This window comes from Pelmatolapia mariae, linkage group LG2 (genome assembly GCF_036321145.2).
Source record: "Pelmatolapia mariae isolate MD_Pm_ZW linkage group LG2, Pm_UMD_F_2, whole genome shotgun sequence".
NCBI lineage: Eukaryota > Metazoa > Chordata > Actinopteri > Cichliformes > Cichlidae > Pelmatolapia > Pelmatolapia mariae.
In genome coordinates, this window is record NC_086228.1 from 23,335,581 (window position 1) to 23,342,222 (window position 6,642).

Here is a 6,642-nt window from a genome sequence, read left to right on the forward strand (position 1 = left end):
CCTTCTTGCTTCTGCAAGAAAATGTGATCTCAAAGTCAAAGTTCAGAGGATAACAAGAAAAATCAATAATTTTGTTGCAGTAGGTTGTTTTGGTATGTTTCATTACTTATTGCAGCATTTCATATGCAGCTTCTAATTTTATTTATTTATTTATTTTCACATCATTTTAAATGCTTGCGAACATATCAAGGTAAAAGCTTTGTTAAATTACTAATTATATAATGCAGTTTTATTTGCCATCCAGAGTGTGCTGTGCCTACTGCATTCTGGTCCTGCATGAAGTGTACAGTATCTGCTGAATAAAGTGGGCATTCCTGTAGTGGTTCTGCCCCTGTGTGTCTCATTCGTAGCTCTGAATTTAAACTGACAGCCCCTGTAGAGGAGTCGGGAGACTTCCCTAGCCATCTGTCTTAGAGCAGCCCCCCTTCCCTCCCTCCACACATCCCTCATTCCCACACTGGGTCTTTGTCAGCAGTTCCTGTCCCTGGACTAGGCGTGGCGTGCGCAGAGGCTGGGGCGACCGTGGGTGCTTTCAGAGGCACCTGCAGATGGGACAAAGGGCCAAGGGTGCTGGGGCTGAAGACAGATTGATGCTTTGTGCACTGAGGCTGGAGAGAGTGAGAGAGCGCAAGAGAGAGAGAGAGTGAGGGTGGGTATGGGGGGGTAGTTAGCTGAGAAGTTTTCAGGGAGAGGATTTTAGGGGGAACAGGGGTGGGTTGGGGTGAAGGGGGAGGTCTGTCACTCTAGTCTGTGTGAGTCCAAGCTTTGGAGGACCCAGAGAGATTGACAGCTTTTGTGGACTGCATCTCTGCACAATGGTCGGGCTTTAATGGTCGGCAAAGCTAGAGTAGAGCTTTGGGGAAGGTTTCGAGGGGAGGTGGTGCTTGGTAGTGGTTGCGATGGTGGCGGTGTGGGGAGGCTAAGAGATGGGGGGCCAAAGGCTTTACTGCTTTGCTTGGTGGGGACCAATTCATGGGTATTCAGTCCAAGGCTCGTTATTCACTGAATGCATCCAGTGGAGGAATGCAGTAGCATCAATTAGAATGTGTTAGGAGATAGCAATGCAGGGAAGAAAAACCTTTCTCTCCCTTTTGCTCACAGGACAACACAGTCCCACTATAGGAGGTGTCAGAGCCACAAAGCCTTTTTTGTGGGTCTCTCTCCATTACATTACCAGTGCAATATGTAAGGTGGGGACTCTTTTGATTTAAATTAAGTGGAAAAAACACTAAATCCTATTTTTATTCAGCAGGGATAATGGCGTTATACTCTATAAAGGTCTTTAACTACTTATCTGTGGCTTAAAATCTTCCCCAGCTCCCTTTTCACTCTACCTCAGTGTCTTACTCTCATTGGGAGCATTATATTTATTCAGTGGTGGAGGGTCAAAGACAGACTGTTAAACAAAGTTGCTTGTAGCCTTAACTGCCGCATCACTTCTAATTGTGTATCACTGGGTCAGCGGTTTGTTGTGTTGTCCCCCTGCAAGAAAGGACGAGCGGATATGAATTTAAACAGTATCTAGTAAGGCATTGTTTGGAGTGGGCTCAGGCCACCACTTCAGAATCAGAGGGCCTTTCAGACAAAAAGAGGTGTTTTTTTTCTCTATAACTTTTAAGACAGTTATATAAAAGGAAGGGGAAGGAGCGGAAAACAGTTTGATGGTGATCACATGTCGGGGTTGACACACCATTCTGGTTTTTTGAATGTAGAGAGGCCAGTCGTACATGCCATTCAACCTAATTAGACTGCACTTAATTGAATGCTTTTTCAACTTGCATACAGTAAACACATTCTGTATTTGAAAACAATGAAAATAGCTTTAATTTCAATCAGCCATGTCCCTTGGGTTTTTTTTCCTTTTCCCCACTGAAACATTCCTGTTAAATTTCTAATTCACACTCCTTGTGAGAAATTTAGAAAACAGGCATCACGTCGGGGGGAAGGGGTTATTCTGCACTGACTAACTTGAACAAACTGATTTTTAAGTTTTTCATCCATGCACTCAGCATCCATTTTGTCTCCAATTTCCTTGCTTTTAACACAAGATGATACAGATGGCATGTGTGCTGAATGTGTGCGGAATTTTTGTTCTCCTTAGGTTTAATGAGAACTAACTGGCAGGAACCTCTTGTAGAAAGGTGTGGATTTCAATATGAGCAATTATGCTTCATTTGAAGCCAAATGAGCCAAATTTGCATCCTCTGAAAAGAGAACCAGAGTTAAACTGTATGAAAAGTGCAGTAAATTGGGGCAAACATCACAACGTGCAGAAATGCATCTCCGCTGTAATTGTGTAATTGTAGAAGAGCTCTAAATGCACGGCCCAATTAAACTTGCTTCTTCTGCAAGGCAAAGAATTGGCAGGTTATTATGCAGGAAAGTATCAGCAGATCTAAATAGCTGCCTCCTTCATGGGTGGGGATGGAGGGTGAGATCATTTGCAGCAGAATGGAATATCTGATCAAATATGGACAGATGTCTTCATACATGTCGAGCGGCTGTGAATTGGATTGGAAGAGGCAGGATAGATGGATGGCCTCGTCTAAGAGATAGAGCTTCCTGCCCTGAGTACTGAGGGGGCACAAGAGGAAAAGGGGGAGAGAGGGGGAAGGTTAGGCTCGCAGTGGGGGGAGACATTTCCCTGAAACACCAGTTGATGGGTTTCTCCCACAAAGGGTGGAGTGACGCATTCTGCACTGCTGCAGAACAGCCTGGTCTCTGTCTGGATTAGGCCCTGCAGCACACAAAGGAGAGCTCAAGTAAACGGTTCATGAATGTTGATTAATTGATGCCATTTTTTGCAGTGTGCCATGGAGATTTAGAGGGTAGGGTGCATGAGGGAGGTTGTGTGTAAGCCGGGAGGGCTGCGATCTGAGGCTGGAAATGTGTTTTTGTGAGTGTATTTTTCAGATGTGCAAATCTTAAATGGTCGCAATAGATCACAAACTGACACAAGTTTGATTCATAACTTCTGTGGAGATTCCTTAGTCGTTCTGCCTTCAATGAGAACAACAGTTTGCCAGTAAAAAGTTCTAAGAGCTCAATCAAGTTGGCACGCTGTGACTCTCTTTGGTCTCTGTATGCTTTTGCTCCCAATGGTGTTGTCAGATGTGCCCAGCTGGCACAGTAAGCAGCTCAGGTGGCAGAGGCAGCGAGAAGGTTCCCACGATGGGGTTTAGGGGTACAGGTGTCCTGGGAGAATGAGGGTGGCCCGGGGCGAGGAGGGGTGAAGCACTGGCCCATAGCCCACCTCAATGGAGGGATCCCAGGGGCCAACTCAATAGCCTGGGTTCCACTTGATGGAGAGAGAAAGGAGCGTTTCAGCCGCTGCCCAGCAGGAAAGATCTGGTTGTGGGAGACCTCTTTCAGGACTCACTGTTTGTCTGAAGGCTGTCACAGCAGATGAGTACTCAGCAAACAGCGTGAACAAGGATTTGAACCAGAAAACCAACAGAGCCTTGACAATATTGTGATTGGGCCTTGTCTCTTTAGAGGGGCTGAAAGCCGAATTGAGAGCAGTAACAAGTGCACATTCACCGCAAGACGGGGATGCCTTTGGGTTGTGTTTTATGGTTTTGAGGCTTGCATGCGGTGGATAAAGCAAAATCATGTTAATCTCCCTTTTCTCTCATCTAAAAGCAGAATGGCAGTGAACCTGTGGCACTTTAATGGTCTAACTAAAGTCTTACAAAGTCATTCTTCAGTCAAATGCGAATCAGACATCTGTAATCGCTTGACCCAAAACAGAAACACTCTTTAAAAGTGTAAATAAGCACACCACAATATTTACACTGACTTTGTTCCTAAATGTGTTGCTTGTTATCAATAAAACTAAAGCCGTGGATGACACGAATGTACCCGTTGCAACAGAGACACTATCATAAATTTATGCATGTAGATAAATAGTAAGACATGTTATGTACACTTATGTGTAGATATTTACTCAATCTTTATGACTCACACAGACGTGCAAGCCTTTGCTTGGTAGCTCATTTCTAACTCTCGCGTCCTAGAGTGAAGGAGAGGAAAGAGGAACATACCAGATGCATACCGCTGTAACCACACCATAGTACCTTTAAGTGTTGTTGTGCTACAGTAGCTCAATATTAGGGATACAAATATCACTAATACCTTATGCATCATTTGGCTGTAAAATCTGTTTTGTTAATGTGGACCTGGGTGCTTTCACACCAACAGCTCTTTTAAAATCTATCCATCAACCCATGGGAAAAACCAAAATGGATAGTGGGATTCAGTAAATTCAGATTACACATAAAACAAACAAATTATATGCTTCAGTTTTGTTTCCCCTCTGACTTTGTATACATTTATTGACCGATTTATCCATTTGATGTTGAGTGAGAGGGGTATACAAAGAGCGATGTTGTCTTTTGGAGGAGTTGGGCTAACTTTGAAGGTTTCTGAAGAGAGAGGCTTGTGATGGAATGGGCCGGGAAGGACTGTGACTTCTCCATTGAGACTGGAGGGGCACGCTGGATTAGCTTGATTTGCCTGTGAATGGGCGCTTTCCATTATTCTTGTTAGGGAGCTGTCACATTGAATTGAGAAAGTGAAAACCTCCTTTTATCAACCTTTTCCAAGTGAAACTGAACAGGCAATCAATAACTGAATTCAGACTCAGGGGAAAGTCAAGCAGAATGATATGGCGCTGTTATAAAGGGAGTATTTGTCAAATTGCTAATGCGAAAAAGCGGATAACTGATGTAATTTTGGCTCCAAATGCCATTAAGTATAAGAGAACACTGAAAAAATAGAAATAAAGTCTTAACGGCACAAATAATGGTTTACTACTAATAATAATACTGTAATTACAATTGTTTCAAGCTAACACAATAACAGCCACTAACATTATTACTATCACACAATAGTAGTAATCATAACTTTCATAAAGAATTCAATTTAAAAAAATAGAAAATATAAAAGTTACAAACATTTTTTTTAACTTTTCCTTGCTTTTTTTTTTTTTTTTTTTTAAGAATTTTATTACAAAATAACTTAAGACCCTTTGTCATATGTCAGATCGGCTTCCACAAAATGCATTTTTATTTGCAAATAATTTTACAAAGAGCTCAGAACAAGATCATGACTGTTGCAGGACTAAACAAACCGAGAGTGGCTCACATTTTATTATACGAATGACACCATATTGTTTTGGAGTTTCATTATATTGACCTTATTGTGCCATTGTGCTTGTTCTGACACCATGATAATGCCTGAATACGGAGGGAATTATGCCCTGTATAAATAGATCCCATAGTCAAAGATCGCCTCAATTATCCCTCTACACATTGACAACATGAACAGAATAAAAACTAAAGCCTTAGTCCAAGCTGGTCTCAAGGCGCTCTTCAAACATTGTTTTGGCCTTTGTAAGAGGGGCAGAGGAACATCATCGACATCAATACCAACAGAGAAAAGAAATGCATTCATCTGATACATTAAATACTTACATGTATTATAAAGAATTAACTGAGAAATCATATATATATTTATGCCAGCTCTTTAAATGCATTTGGTTTTTTAAATAACGCAAGTCTGTTTGTTCCCTCTTTATTGTGTAATTCTTATTATGGATTTTAAACCTATTTAGCAAAAGCTATTTTTAATGTTTACTGTGAGTTTGCATATTAAATTGCACATATTATCAGCGAGAAGGGGTTTCTGTACATGCACACCATTAATCAACAAATTTTCTCATACTGCTGCTTCCAGTTTTTACGCTGGATGAAGAAAATGAATCGGATCATTTGGTCTCATCAATCAAATTGGTAATTGATGTCTTAATCGTTATACAGTTAATTGAGCACCTTGATTGTTGCCTGTCATTGTTCAGAGTATTTGGATACATTACCCAGCAACCAGCCTGCATCAGTTTGGGGGAATTAGAACAAAGGGATTTAATTTTATTGCAATAAAAACGATACGGTTTATATAAAAGTAATGCCATATTGCATATTAAAGAATTGTATTTTAAATTTTAAAAAGACGGTTATCTGTCTCGCAAATTGTTTTAATTTTAAGAAATTAACTTAAAAATAATGATAGCATGAATCTCTTAAGTGCTCTATTCCTGTCAAAAAAGTGTATGTGAGGTTTTCATCAGTATAATTGTCATCAATCCATCTTCTGTGCACAGTGAATTGATAACAGCTTATGAAAAATGACTCATGGCTTTAATGAGTGCCTCACCTCTTTGTGGTAAGCAGGTTCACAGCACTCCATGAAACACCAATTCTCCATTTATTCCACTTCACTGTTTTAACTCCACCTCATATACCATCTTGCCTTCAATTTTTCACATAACAAATTCCTCTTTCTTATTGCAACCAGCGCAGAGATTAGTTAAACGAGTAAGACTCTGGGCCAGGCGAGTGATGATAGAGGCCACAGCCTATAAACACCCTTTGATCCCCTGTAGAAAGGAATAGGTGTAGGATAGCAGTTAGGGCTCAGGGGAAACTGTAGGGAAAGAGTCCTTAATTGAGTTACAGAATACTTTAATTACAACTGTTTCCCACATTCCTGCTCTTAATGGCTTGCGCACAATATGAGCCACCAAGGGGTAAAAGAGAAAAAAAACTGCACCTAATTCAATGCCCGGAGCGCAGCTGCAAGGCA